This window comes from Podarcis cretensis, assembly GCF_951804945.1.
Source record: "Podarcis cretensis genome assembly, chromosome: 10".
NCBI classification, from domain to species: Eukaryota; Metazoa; Chordata; class Lepidosauria; order Squamata; family Lacertidae; genus Podarcis; species Podarcis cretensis.
Genome location: NC_137179.1, coordinates 59,227,050 through 59,242,551, shown reverse-complemented (window position 1 = coordinate 59,242,551; position 15,502 = coordinate 59,227,050). Strand labels below are relative to the sequence as shown.

General features: G+C 42.0%; 1 long non-coding RNA gene across 1 annotated transcript in view; it reads right to left on the bottom strand.

Annotated features, from left to right (window-relative positions):
* Window positions 1-15,502, bottom strand: part of LOC307226059 — a 116,738-nt gene that overhangs the window by 73,365 nt on the left and 27,871 nt on the right. Inside the window, exon 2 of the long non-coding RNA XR_013843303.1 lies at window positions 5,632-5,654. This is a non-coding gene — a long non-coding RNA (uncharacterized lncRNA). The remainder of the gene's footprint in view (window positions 1-5,631; window positions 5,655-15,502) is intronic.

The following is a 15,502-nucleotide window of genomic DNA, read 5'->3' as shown; positions in this document are numbered from 1 at the left end:
TAATACAGATGGTAATAGTCAGTGCTATTTTTCTAGAAAAAGAGCTGCTGGAACTCACCATGAATGCCTCGCTTGTTTTCTTATAGTGGCAATGGCACCCATCTGAAAGATTTCCAGGTTTCCAGTGAGTTCCATCTGAAAAATAGCCCTGATGATAACATACACCTTAACCTGGGACCTTATGGTAAATGGGAGGTAAGAAATTGGATTAATAAATACAGTGGTACCTCAGGTTACATACGCTTAAGGTTACATATGCTTCAGGTTACAGACTCCGCTATCCCAGAAATAGTGCTTCAGGTTAAGAACTTTGCTTCAGGATGAGAACAGAAATCGTGCTCCCGCGGTGCGGTGGCAGCGGGAGGCCCCATTAAGCTAAAGTGGTGCTTCAGGTTAAGAACAGTTTCAGGTTAAGAACAGACCTCTGGAAAGAATTAAGTACTTAACCTGAGGTACCACTGTATGGTGATATGCACCTTGATTGGGTGATGGGGTGGGAAGACATTTGTTGCTTGGCTATAAGCAGCAGAACATGTGTTGTTGATTTTGAGTTCTATTTCGGCGGTACCTTCATGATTTTTTGTACTTGCTTGCTTTTAAATTTCTTTTAGTGGCCTATATGTTCACAGGGAAAGGAGAGGAAAGGGAGTAGGTGAGTAGACTGAGTGAAAAATTCCCTCCTGCCCACCCCCTCTCTCCCAAGACATTTAGGAACATGTTATTAACATCCCATGCATGAAGAGCAGTTCGGAAAGTGCCACGATGGAGTTATGAAGCATCAAGCGAGTATGCTGAGCTGACAAACCTATATTTTAAGGGCACAGCACATAAATTTCCCCAGGAACCACTTCTGCAGGCCACACTCAAGCTCAGCCCTCAGTGAGATAATTGGGAATTTTATTGGCGTAGCTATAGCAGGGGCGCACCTGCCATGAACGTCTGCATTACGTTAGGGTCATTTCATACTGCTTTGCTACAAGGTAAAGGTGGCGAAGTGTGAAGGCAGGCTGAGAGTCTCATTCGCCTCAGCAGATGCCTCATTATACTGAGTAAATAACTTGTCCCTGATATATGGTTTTGTACCAGTGCTGACTGGCAGCTTGTTTAATGAATTATGGGTTATAATGGAGGTGTAGATGCGAACCAAAGTTGATGTTATCTGCTTAATTCCAGCCTGCCTTAGGCCTGCCTTCGAGATCACCTAGGCTACCAAATTGCCTTGCAGACATTATCATTTTTTAAGCTGGCCTTTCCCACAGTCACAGCAAACATGAATTCAGAGACCGTGCCATCAAACGGCCCTGGCCTTGTTATGTTAACATAACTGCTCGATCAGCTTCAGCGTACCTTTTCGCACCGAGCCATTTAAAACAATAACGTGAGCACAACATTAACTCGAGAGACCTTAAAATAGCTAAACCGGATAAATGTATGCTTCAGGCCCACACCCCATGGCACAGCCAGTCGTTCAGCAGGAGCGTGAAAACAGCAGGATGGGTTTCGCAGCTTCCCAACCTGCTTTAAATGCTGTTCTCTGACATTTGCATACCCTTAAATTAGTCTTCTTGTTAGCATATAATCATTTGATAGCGCAGTGCCGCATTTGCCCATTGCGGTAAAGCTGGTGGGCTTCTGCGCAGAAGAAAACAATGTCGTGATTAGTGTGCCATTATTTCACTAGCTGCTTTGCAATGTGTCTGATCGTGCTTGAATTATGCCTTTTGAAGAATGCACAGGCTCAGCTGAAAAAAAAGAAAATGAATATGAATTAAATTAAAGCATCTTTCAGAATTCACGCCAAGTGACTTTCAAGAAGCAAGGGTGCAAGGCAATTTCTGATGGGAACATAATATGTATAGAGTACCTGATTTTACAATTGTTACCTTGAACAAAATAACACATAAATTTGCTGGCCAGTGTTCCTCCCTTTTTAAAACCTCCCAGTTTTAGAAACAACCGTTTAGAAATTCAGACTGCTATACACACCGTACCTTCAAAGCAAATTTCCCGCCTCAAAGAATTCTGGGCATGGTAGCTTATTAAGGGTTGCTGGAAATTGTAACTCAGTAAGGGTAAACTATATTGTAGTGCCCAGAATTCTAGGAGGAGGGAATTTGTTTTGAATGTGCTTTAAATGTATATCAATTAGAAAATGTTTACAGGATTTGTTTAGGAACCTTAATATGTTAAGCCATTGACCAAAAACAAAAAATAACAAAAAATGATGATGTTTCTTCCTGTTACCCAGAAATTATGCAGTTCAGTAAATTTTCCCCTCTCTGGTCTCAGTGAGAGATCCTAAACGTGTTCACATTGTGGAGCTTACATGCTACTACCACGCTGCTGCTACTGGCCATCCCTTGACAAAAATTGCTGTGAGGTCAGGTTCCCTCTCCTGTTGTGAGAGACTTGCAGCGTGGGTTTCTGGGGTGCATAATCAATGAACCTGAAGACTGAAATGGAAAAACACCAGCCTTCCGCATTTAGCTAGAGTGAAACCTCTCACTTAATGCAAATTCTCTGCTTCGCAAATGCAAACTGTTACATAAGCTTTTTTTTCACTTCAGTGCAAACATTACATTTTATGCATATTAAGCATATATTTAACAGACATGCACAGGATTTCAGTGTTAATGATATTTTCTATACCTAAATCTGTATGTATAATAGCTGTAATTTTACACATACATTGACTACCATATTTCTTAAAGCCAAACTTCTATTAATGAGCTTTCTCATATCTAGAAATATTTTACTCGACTTCACTGGTGCATGGATACTATGAGATACAATCTTACAAAAGCTATCCTTAAGTGCCGCATTAGTATTACTGTAGTTGCATAAATATAAGTCAATTTTTCCTGAGGAATGGCAATTAAGAGGACCATCTTCCTTTGCTTATTAAATATCTTCCTTTGGGGGTTAATTTCATCAAAATGATATAGATATATGACAATACTGTTCTATGTAATTTGAAATGATTAAATAAATGATTTGTCACAACATTCCTTGTGTGTTCATGTCTTACAGCCTATTTTTCAGTAGCATATATTGCTAATATGAAACATTAACTGCTAAGCTCTTTCATTTCACTTCATTTCATCGAAAGTCAGGATTCAGGAACACATGATTATTGATTAAAACATACTTTTCAGTTAATTTAGCTTTTCCTCATTACTGAAAAATTACAAACCTTGCTATATTATAAGGAACGTTCAACATTATGAAACGAATAGCTGATAACATGGATAATGTATCCTCTACGTTTCATATCCTTAGTATATACATCACTAGGCAGATGAATCTGTACAGCTTTTCACAGTGTGGAGATGTAATGGAATTTCTACTTGTATGCAGTTGTTAAAGTGCCGGGAAAACAGGAAAGTGTTCCGGGCTCTTAAGGCTATGGATTTATTTATTCATTTACGCTAGGTGCTCTAATTCCCTTCTTTGGGCCTTGGCTCTTACTGACACACTTTTATCTTTGCAGGAGCACCCCTGGAGCGACAGTTTTCCTCTCAGTGCCCCACTGGTATGCCTCATTCATGACCTGGAAATGTCAATTAGAAGCAGCAAGAGAAAGGCAATGCCGTCTCCAGGCCTGTTCAAGCCTTCTGAGGCTACGGACGCATTTGAGCCAAGAGAGGATGACTGTTCGTGAACCTCGGCGTAGGCTTGGACACCCCACAAGAGACAGGAGAAGCGTTCCTGTTTTCAAATCTGTTAACAGGAATTAAGTTTTGCAGCCAAGAACAGTGTGTGCTGGCTACATTACAAACATACGAAGGCCAAGCAGTATTTTTTCTTTCTTTTTCTCCTAGGCTACTTGTCTTTGAAATAGGCCATTTCTGTCGTCAGCGGTGCCTGGAACTTTGCTAGGCTCAGGGAGTTCTTGTGCGAGATGTACCAGAGCCTAATTTGATGCTTTATTAATAGCTATTTACAGGGGTTATTTCCTTGCCTGTAATAGTTGCAGTTACAAATTAGAAATTAGATGAGACATTAGGAGGCTTATAGGAATTTGATTCAATGGTAAGAGCTCCATTAGTGAAGACTGGAGTGCACACTGTAGCCTTGGAAAGAACAGTTAATTTGTTATGGGGGTGCAGGTAACCGTGGGCAGCTTTGCGGCTTTATCATCATTTGCTACTAGTCATACAATGCTTGAATCATAAAAGTCTAAAGTTGAAAGGGACCCCTAGGATCATCTAGACCAACCCCCGCAATGCAGGAATCACAGCAAGGAATCATTAGATACTGGCTGTGTTTGGGTATCACAATTAACCATGACTTATTGCAGGGAGGCAGGCATAGAAATTAAAAATGAATTGAATGCATTTTAGACATGGGTAAGTATTCCTGGGATTTTTTTGGTATTCCTAGGGCTTGCCGATCAGAAGGTCAGTGGTTCGAATCCCCACGACGGGGTGAGCTCCTGTTGCTCGGTCCCAGCTCCTGTCTGATGGCCTGGGAATCGGATTCAGAGGCTGAACCTGAGAAATCCCAGCCTACACAGGATTCCCCGCCTCCAGAGCCGGCTGAGCTGGGGCAGGGGCTTGAACCTAAAGGGCCCTCACCTGTGCCGGATCCTCAGGAGCAGACACCAGCTGAATCTGCTCTGGCTCTGGAGGTGATCGAGGACCCATTGCCTGCAGGTGCTCCACTCTCAGCGCCGTCAGGGGAAGGTGAGGTTACCTCTGGGTCCGATAACCCTCCATCCTCTCCTGAGCTGCAGAGGCTCAGGGCAGAGAGGCGGAGGGAACTAAGTTCTCGCAGGAGGAGTGCTCACCTCCAGGCCAGGAGAGGTGAGTAACCTGTGGACCGGGACTGCCCTATGCCTTGGGGCAGATAAAAGCCAGCCAACCCAGTCCCAGGTTGCGGGAGCAACGTTGTTGCTAGCCTGCTCCTGTCTGCACCTTGTCCTGCTCTTCTGCCAGAGTTCCTGACCGCACCCGACTCTCTGCCTTGGACCCAGCTACAGCTTTGACAGACAGCCTCCATACCTTGACCTGAGACCGGACTCGGACCTCGCCTCTCGGTTAGCCCCCAGGACCAGCACATCCTGCCAACTTAGCAGTTCGAAAGCACGTCAAAGTGCGAGTAGATAAATAGGTACGGCTCTGGTGGGAAGGTAAACAGCGTGTGTTTCCATGCGCTGCTCTGGTTTGCCAGAAGCGGCTTAGTCATGTTGGCCACATGACCCAGAAGCTGTACGCCGGCTCTCTCAGCCAATAAAGCGAGATGAGCGATGCAACCCCAGAGTCGGTCATGACTGGACCTAATGGTCAGGGGTCCCTTTACCTTTTTAAGTATTTCTGGAGTTTTTTGGTATTTCTAGGGCTTGCCGATCAGAAGGTCAGCGGTTCGAATCCCCATGACGGGGTGAGCTCCTGTTGCTCAGTCCCAACTCCTGCCCACCTAGCAGTTCGAAAGCACGTCATAGTGCAAGTAGATAAATAGGTACCACTCCAGCGGGAAGGTAAATGGTGTTTCCATGTACTGCTCTGGCTTGCTAGAAGTGGCTTAGTCATGCTGGCCACATGACCTGGAAGCTGTCTGCGGACAAACGCCGACTCCCTTGGCCTATAGAGCAAGATGTGTGTGCAACTCTGGAGTCATCCGTGACTGGACCGAGCGGTCAGGGGTACCTTTACCTTTACCTTTCTTGTTGTATAGGTAAAGGAAGAATCTTTGCGTTAAAAAAGGAAGGGAAAAAATGCCAATATCTACTGTTTTCTCTTGAAATGCAATGGAGGTGGGCTATTGGCTCAGCAATGGCAAGGCAACTTTCTTGACATTCATTGGAATTCGACTATCAGCCATAATAGCCACATAAACCAACGAACTGATACAACTTCATTTTCTATAGTTCTTCAACTTATTTGAAGAATAGCTGGAAGGAGATGTGAAAGAAATCGATTGGCAGCATTCTCCTGGGCTCATCTGCCATTATTATCCCTTTTGGCCATGCACTTTGTGTGTGTGTGTTTTCTTTTTATCTGTGTGCTTTCATTGAACCTTTCATCAGAACTGCAACAGGTTATGGAGGGGTTCTGAGCTGAAGCTAAGCTTTTAAGTCTTCTCTCCCCCCCCCCCCCCCCGATTTCTAAACCAGAGGACAATGGTAGGCAAATTTTAACACTGCAATGAGAGATACATTGCTTTAATGCTTCAGGAATTTTTTTTTTCTTGAACAGTGGTCTACAAATTTATTAAATAAATGAAAAAAAAAACCCCTTCTCTTTGCGTATTTCTACCCATGGGATTTCGCACAGTATTTCTGTGAATTTGTTCCTAAAGCCCAAGATGTACATCTGTCTATGGCAAGCTTTCTCTTTCTCTGCTATCTCAAATTCCAGTATGATCCCTCATCTTCTGGAAGATAAAATTGTCAGCCAGGGTGACTCAAGAATTTATTAGACTTTTCATTCTTAGCAGAATTTTGGCTTCCAACATATATCAGGGTAGCTGAAGTCTCCCATTATTCTGATGTCTCTCCTCTTTGAAAAATTGATAATCTCATCTACAAAGGTGTTGACCAAGTCTTCTGCCCAGTTTGGTGGTCTGCAGCAGCTTCCCACAATGATATTGCTAATATTTCCTCTCCTGTTATTTCCCCCAGTTGCTTTTAATTGACCTTTCCTGTTCAGATTTATTAATTTCCATGCCTGTGAAATGCAACTGCTCCTTTACAACTTCACTTCACCGTATCATAGGCTACAGTTCACGCATATTTAGCATACGCTTATAAGCTTGGTCTGGAAATGGTCAATAATAATAATAATAATAATAATAATAATAATAATATCCCCACTCATCTGGCTGGGTTACCTCAGCCACCCTGGGTGGCTTCCAACACATATAAAAAGATAATAAAATGTCAAACATTAAAAACTTCCTGGTACAGGACTGCCCTCAGGTGTCTTCTAAAAGTTGTGTAGTTCTTTATCTCTGGATAATCACCTGGAATTCTTGGAATTTCACACTGCTGGGGAGATTAGGGTGGCGTGTAACAATATTTTTGGAGCTTGCTAAGATACATCCCATGTCTCCAGGGTTTTCCCACACAAATGAAACTTTGGGCAGTATGGCTCATGGAGTGAAAAATTAAGGCTTCTGGGGAAGGCAGAAGCAGCTGAAGATTGACTACATAGGTAAAGAATCGTAGCAAAGAGTCAAATGCAAAGCTGAAGAGACTTTGTGTGGATGTAATGAGAATCAAGGTTAGGGAGGAGAAAAATGAATGGAATGTGGAGGGAGAGAGAGAGAGAGCAAGAGAGAATGTCAGACAAATAAGATAATTTTGACTGTAACGTGTTGCCTGAGGAGACATGAGATGTAGAGAAACTCGGCTACATTTGATGAGGAGAGACGGGGTACAGCAAATGGGCTGGGAGGGAGGAGAGAAAAGAGAAAACACTCATACCCTCATATCTTCCACAAGGGACTTGAAGGGGCAGGCATTTTGTGATGAGAGGAAAGAGAAAGAGAGTGAAAAGGGGGAGAGCAGAAATTATTTTCATTTATTTGCATGGACTACATCTTCCATGCTGGCTTTACCGTTTAACTACAGCATCCCCCAGTTCATCTGGAAAGAATGGTTTTCCTTTTCATATTTTTGTTTTATTTTATTTTGCTCCACAGAGATCAGAGCCATTCATAACAGCTGCTACCTCACTACTAGAAAACTTGCATTGTTGATCATCATGGCAGAGTTTTCCCAGTGTTGCAATAAGTTGTTGTTGATACCCATTAAAAAGTGTCTGGGACTTAAGTTCGTAATAACACTGTCTTTAGTGCCTTCATCTTTTTTAATTTCTTCCATATTTTATATACACCAACAGACTATATTTGTTACCGGTTATTTCTTTGGGGATATTTATGCGCATAAAGGCATCTACAGTTATAGTGCGGGTGGTTTTGTAATGAGACATTTACAGAGTTATACTTTTGCAGTGAAAAACAACCATGTTTAATATGTGATATACGCGGGTGGTGCTGTGGTGTAAACCACTGAGCCTTGGGCTTGCCGATCGGAAGGTCGGCGGTTCAAATCCCCATGACGGGGTGAGCTCCTGTTGTTTGGTCCCAGCTCCCGCCAATCTAGCAGTTCGAAAGCACATCAAAGTACAAGTAGATAAATAGGTACCGCTCCGGCAGGAAGATAAACAGCGTTTTCATGTGTTGCTCTGGTTTCTCCAGAAGTGGCTTAGTCATGCTGGCCACATGACCCGGAAAAACTTTGTGGACAAACGTCAGCTCCCTCGGCCAGTAAAGCGAGATGAGCCCTGCAACCTCAGAGTCGTTCGCAACTGGACTTAACTGTCAGGGGTCCTTTACCTTTACCTTATACGTGTGATTGATAAAGGTTTGCATCATGATTAATTGAGATTTGGGGAGAGTTGCATTAAGATGTGTTCTCTGTTTAATAAGCCTTTTCCTGGATGGATGGTATAGTATTTTGTGGGTCTGGGAAGGGGACTCACTGTCCGGGGCAGTCCGTCCTGTTTCACTGCCTGAGGAGAAATGGAAAAGTATCCCTCAGCACTGCCTTCACCTCCCCTGCCGAAGTCTCACTTCCTGGTGTCATGGGCAGGGGTCTCCAGCGAGATCTCATGATCTTTGCCACCTGAGGCAGCTGCTTCAAGTCTGCCCCGTGGGCAGGCTGGCCCTGCTTGCTGTGTGAGGAAATTTGTGACAAGTCTGATACCAGGAAGCAGCAAGAGTCACAATCATTGTATTTATTTATGAACAACAGAACAGCAACTCAACATCGCCACTCGGACTTGCAGGCAAGGCAAGGCGAAGGTTCCAGTTAGTTCCCACACATCTGGGGAGGAAACCACAACAAGCATGTCTCTTAAAGAGCCAAGCCACACACGCATCACACTTTTTGTGCCCTCCAAGCCTGGTCCTAGTCAGTGCTGGGTTTACGTATAAGCTAAACAAGCTATAGCTTAGGGCCCCACTCACTTGGGGGCTTCCAAAAAAACTTAAAGGAAAAAAACTGGATGTACATTTCCAAAATATAAGATAAAAAACAAATAAAATAAAACCTACAGACAGCAACAGTGTTTTGTGTTGTATAGGCTCCTATGATGGTAAGTAATGGGCCCTACATGCTATATCATGTCCAGGGCTTTTTTTTTCAGGTGCAGCTCACCGGAAGTCAGTTCTGGCATCTCTCAGGTGGGCACCGTTGCCATTATAAGAAAACAAGGGAGGCATTCATGGTGACTTCCAACACCTCTTTTCCTAGAAAAATAGCACTGATTGTGTCCCAAAAGACCTTTGCCTTCTTATTTATGTGACTACAGCGGCAAGGATTCTCCATGCACAGAAATGAAAGGAGGAGGGAACACCCTCAAAGAAAGAATGGTTGATGGAAATCTTGGAATATGCAGAGATGGCAAAACTGACGAAAGATGTAAATTTAGAATCTTTTAATGGAGACTGGAAACCCTTTCTAGTCTATATAAAAGAGTTATTTCCCATAAGTGAAGACCACAGCAGGGTTAGAAGTGTAAGAAAATAGCAGAGCATATGAATAAACATGTTACAGAGGATGAAATTATATCAGACGGAACCTTAAAATGCAATTGCATGTAATCTGAGTTACAAACATTGTTGTTGAGTGAGCGGGGAGTTGAATTGTTGAATTGGAATATAATTGTTGAAGAACAGATGTAACTTTCTATATGAATGAAAGGATAAAATATTATTTGTTTAAAAAGAGAGGTTTGAAGAAGGACTAACAAGGAAGTGTGGACTGGGGAAGAAGAAGAAGAAGAAGAAGAAGAAGAAGAAGAAGAAGAAGAAGAAGAAGAGGAGTAGTAGTAGTAGTAGTTTGGATTTGATATCCCGCTTTATCACTACCCGAAGGAGTCTCAAAGCGGCTAACATTCTCCTTTCCCTTCCTCCCCCACAACAAACACTCTGTGAGGTGAGTGGGGCTGAGAGACTTCAGAGAAGTGTGACTGGCCCAAGGTCACCCAGCAGCTGCATGTGGAGGAGCGGAGAAGCGAACCTGGTTCACCAGATTACGAGTCCACCGCTCTTAACCACTACACCACACTGGCTCTCAGGGGAAAGTCTGGAGGGCTAGGCAGAGAGGCCTGGATAATTTTGTTTGGTTCTGATACAAACCATCATAGCCCACCTACCTTAACACTGCTACTCATCTGTCTGTTCCTGAGCATCTCTTAACAGGTATGTCAAACGTAGCCACTGAACTCTCCAGGAAGCAATGGTATGACTATCATTATATATATATGGTGCCTGACATACCTTAGTGACAAATAAATTTTAAATATGTATATTTTTCACAATTTAGACCCGCTAAATGGGGCTTAGATAACCCTTCAGGGTGGCCTATATGGCATAAAATACCAGTAAAACATCAAATCAATGAAATATTGGTGGTAGTAATTATAGTAGTAATAATTACAGTAAATCCAAGCTTGCCTAAAGTGTGCATTGCGAAAGCCAATACGCTTACAGTGCTCTGCCCCAATAATTTCTGACGATTGCTCCTCTATATAATGTTCTGTACAGGTTACAGTACACTTGTTTGCTTTTATTCCATAAATTTAATACTGGATGGTGATAGAAAAACACTTTCTGCAACCTCAGGCAATTGTTTTGTGGGATCTGGGGGGGGGGGGAGTCTCCCTTGCGTTTAGACTCTGCAGATTAGACATGTCTAATATTTCAGCAAGACCCCTGTTGATTTCCTGTGTTATTTGTGTACATAGAGTTTGAATTATAGGTCCACAAAGACATTTCAATCCTTAATAGCTCAGATTTTGAAAAAGTGTGGCACAATGTTTCTTACAGAGGAATATGTGTTAGATTGCTAATTGCTTGGCATGATTGTATGTTTCCTGCATATAATAAATATAATAAATATTCGGTGCTTATTTTTCTCCCAAAACAAAAACAAAACAAAAAAACCCACTCCACAATGCTGTAGGCAGACAGGTCAGCCTTGTAATACTCTGGCATAATTGAAAGTGATGAAGTGGAAGACTGGAGATGTTTATTTCAGAACTATACTCTTAAATGAAAATGCCAGAAGACAATGAAAATCAGTGATTTTTTAATAAATGGTTGGGGTGGTGAAAATGGACCAGGGGTGGATGGATGGACATTAAGTATGAGAACAAGCATAATCATAAGCGTTTTAAACATCCAGTCGTTTTCACCTTTTATAAACAACATATAAACAACATCTTCTAGGTTTCATCTGCTCATCCCTTGCACTGGTTCACAAAGGAAACTCATATTGTCTCAGTCACATTAAAAGATTGCCAAGTGTTTTTGCTTTGTAGATGCAAGTACTGAACTAGAAAACGTGAAATTATATAGAGGGCTCTCAAGAACAAATCTGCACCAGAATCAGGATTGTGGTATGGAGGAGATGGTTTAACATTTTCTCTTTGAACCATTCCCCTGCTGAAAATTACATTGAAGCTGGAATAACAGGGATGAGGGCAGAACTTTTTTTCAGCCAGGACTTGCCAGAACTCAGTTCTGGCACCTCTCGGGTGGGTGCCATTGCCGTTCTGAGAGAATGTTGGAGGCATTCATGGTGAGTTCTGGCACCTCATTTTCTAGAAAAAATAGCTCTGGAATGAGGGTGATTGTCAGTGAGAACTGATGTAAGGGGAGAGATGTTTGGAATAAAGGCATGCCCCTTTGACCCTACTTTAAAATAACCCCTCTGAAATCATGACTAGAACACTGTTTTGGAAGGAAAACTGGCGTTCTCTTGCATAAACTTGTTACTGAGTAGTGCAATCCTAAAGGTAAAGGTAAAGGTACACCTGACCGTTAGGTCCAGTTGCGAATGACTCTGGGGTTGCGTGCTCATCTCACTCTATAGGCCAAGGGAGCTGGCATTTGTCCGCAGACAGTTTTTCCGGGTCATGTGGCCAGCATGACTAAACCGCTTCTGGCAAACCAGAGCAGCGCACGGAAACGCCGTTTACTTTTCCGCCGGAGCGGTACGTATTTATCTACTCACACTTTGACGTGCTTTCGAACTGCTAGGTTGGCAGGAGCTGGGACCGAGCAATGAGAGCTCACCCCGTTGTGGGGATTCGAACCGTCGACCTTCTGATCGGCAAGCCCTAGGCTCTGTGGTTTAGACCACAGCACCACCTGCAATCCTAGCTGTAAGTAAATTACACCCTAGTGTCTTCCAGGCAGTGCTTTATTTTTTCTGGGGGTACACAGGGGTACGCATACCCCTAAACATTTTGTGAATCTAAGTTTGGCCCCATTGAGGGGCAGTATTTCAATATGAGTAGGAAAATGAGAGTACCCCTAAACATTTTTTTTAAAAGAAAAGCACCTCTTCCAGCTGAAAAACTATTTCGAAACTGATGGAAATTCTCATTTACTCTCGTCTTGTCACATCTACAAAGACTGAATCAGCACACTTTGAGGGCCGATTTCCACTAATATGGTTCCCAAAAGAGACTTCCAAAACTGGACGTGGGTGTATGAATGGCTCACACATTAATGCCTGTTCAACCTCTGTTCAGAAAGATGGCAGTTTGTGAGATCTCTGAGAAACAGATTCTGTGGGTGCTCTAAACTGTGACACCTAAAAAATGGGGGGGGGGGGGAATGAAGCCTAAAGCTAAGTGCTCCAGACTTTGACTTTTCACTAACTTAAATTTGTAGCCAATTTTACTGTAGTTTTTGAAAGCTGTGTACCACATTTTTGGTCCCTGTTGAAAAGGGATTGCATGCTTTTGCATTGTTTCTTTTGCTTTCTGTTTCTGCTCTGCAGGCATCTATCATCCATTATTTCACTTTGTGGGGCAGCTTATGTCAGCAAGGACCTGCCCTTCAGGCAAGCTGCAATGACACCGGCGTATACATATTTGATGTGTAAATCGGAAAATGCATGAAATGTTAATGCTAGTTATACTACCCCATAGTTCAGTGCTTGTGGACTTGCATGTGCCAGACTCAATATATTTCCTCTTTTGAGGAGGCTGAAAATTGACAGTGCCATTGTTTATCTTACTTTCACCTCACACAAGTTTCTAGTTGTGAGTAGCCATTTGTTTATTGGCTAGCCATTCATTCATTCATTCATTCATTCATTTCATTGATGAATCACTTCCTATGAAGCCTCGCTTCACAGCACATACCATATGTACAATAGTTACATATCGAAAAACAGTTAAAAGAAGTTGCTCGTATAAATACACTGAATTAATTCAGATCCAGGACAGATACCAAGTAGGATAAAGATTTTAGATGACTTGTTAAAAATTGAGTCAATGAAAACCAGTTCTTTAATTCCACGTGCATGCACACAAGCACGTGGTTTTTACAAGACTTTAGTCTTTTTGAGCCGAGAAAGAGGGATGATCTGATGCTAGTGTATTAGTATTCCAGTGTTTGCTATACAAAATGATAGAGCCAGCAGTGCCTCCTGGACAGGATTGCTTGGGTCTGTGTCTTATGATATTTAATGGTTTTATTCTTCCAGAGGTGTTAAAGTGGGTGAATCTCGTACCCATCAGCTGTCCCACTTTGAGCGGGATATCCTTGAATTACAGAAGCCACTCCAGATTCTGACTGGATACTGGGAAGTCCCATTTTGGCTCCTGCGAGAGTGTGGCCCCAAAAGTTGCCCATTTTGGGGTGCCAATCTATCTCATGAGTCACCTGACTCCCATGAGAGCACAGCCCCCAAAGACGCCTGTGTTCTCGCGTGAGTCATGTGACTCATACAGGAGCGTGGCCTTGAAGGTCCTGATTTTCCTCTGCAGGACATTGAAGTGTATGGAATCTGTCATTTTCCATTTCATCCAGTTTCCCATTTTTTCCAATATAAAGTTTCGTTTGGCACATTTCTGCATCACTTTGCATCGCTTTCATCCCTACGAAAACACACCAGCGTTTTAATGTGTATTCTTCCTAACATAGACATTTTCTATGCAATTTTGCCTAATAAGCTGATTTTGTTTTATTAATTCATTTTATATCTTGCACTTCCTCCCAAAAGAGCTGAGGTTGCAAACACATTCTATCTCTATCTATCTATCTATCATCTATCTATCTATCTATCTATCTATCTATCTATCTATCTATCTCTATCTATCTATCTATCTATCTATCTATCTATCTATCTAATCTATCTATCTATCATCTATCTATCTATCTATCTATCTATCTATCTATCTATCTATCTCTATCTATCTATCTATCTATCTATCTATCTATCTATCTATCTATCTATCATCTATCTATCATCTATCTATCTATCTATCTATCATCTATCTATCTTCTAAAGCATTCTAGAAACAGCCGAAAGCATGCTAAAACTGCTCAAAATATTTTCACAACCAGCAAGTTCAGAGTTATCAGAAGCAATCCTGATATATACATTGTGTCGACCAATTTTGCCTGATATAATGCATTTTTGTATGTTACTTTCACTAATACATTTGCTTTTATGTGCACACATACATTTTTTTCACCAGTCAGATTGGACTGGCTATAAATAAATAAACAACTTTAATAATAATAATAATAATAATAATAATAATAATAATATAAAAAGATGTCCCTATTTTCATCAGAGAAATGTTGGAGGGTATGGAATTCCCACACCACAGTATGGTTAATAATATTGGTGACTTACATGACAGCAAGTGTCCTCCAGATGTTCTTGGACTACAACTCCCATCATCCCTGACCATTGGTCATGTGGTTGTGGCTGATGGGAGCTGGAATCCTACAGCACGATGTGGTTATATTCATTGAAACATTGATTGATTTTTAATGCTACAGTATTGTGAGCTCCTTTGAGCTCAGCATCATTGTTGGAAAAGCAGGATAAAAATATTAAATCCAATCCCATCGAACACCTGGAGGTTGCTATGTCTGCTACCCCTGACTTACAGGGTTTCTGCAAGGATGACAGCTACACATCGCATGTGAAGTGCTTTGACCTGAACACACCATACAATTGTGACATATTCTGCCACCAAGCCTCCTCAAACTCATTTAGCGCTTCACCCCTTCACATTTATCTTCTCACACTTTTTCTACGCCAACAAGGGAGTTCCACCATTATTATATTAGTTCCCATTTTGGCACAGTCTTCCTGCACACAGAGATCATAATATTGAGTATTATTAAAACTGTGTTATATGAAATATCATTTTATATAAGGAAGCAGGGATGGGGGAGGAAAAAAACCCCTGATGTGCTGTGAAATACCCAGTTGAAAGGAAGCTCAGAGCTGGTGTCTGACAGCTTATGCATCCAATTACTGATATGTCACAAGAAATATGTGGGGAAATTGTAATGAGATGGCAGGCTCGCTAACAAAGGGTAACATTGTCTTCTTACATCTGGATCACTTAAAAAATACACTGCGCAGATCTGCATTCCCGTTTAACTCTTTAGTGTGGCACTGGCGTTTTCATAATGGGTAAATGTAGATTTGAACCACAACTGAAGGCTGTGTTAC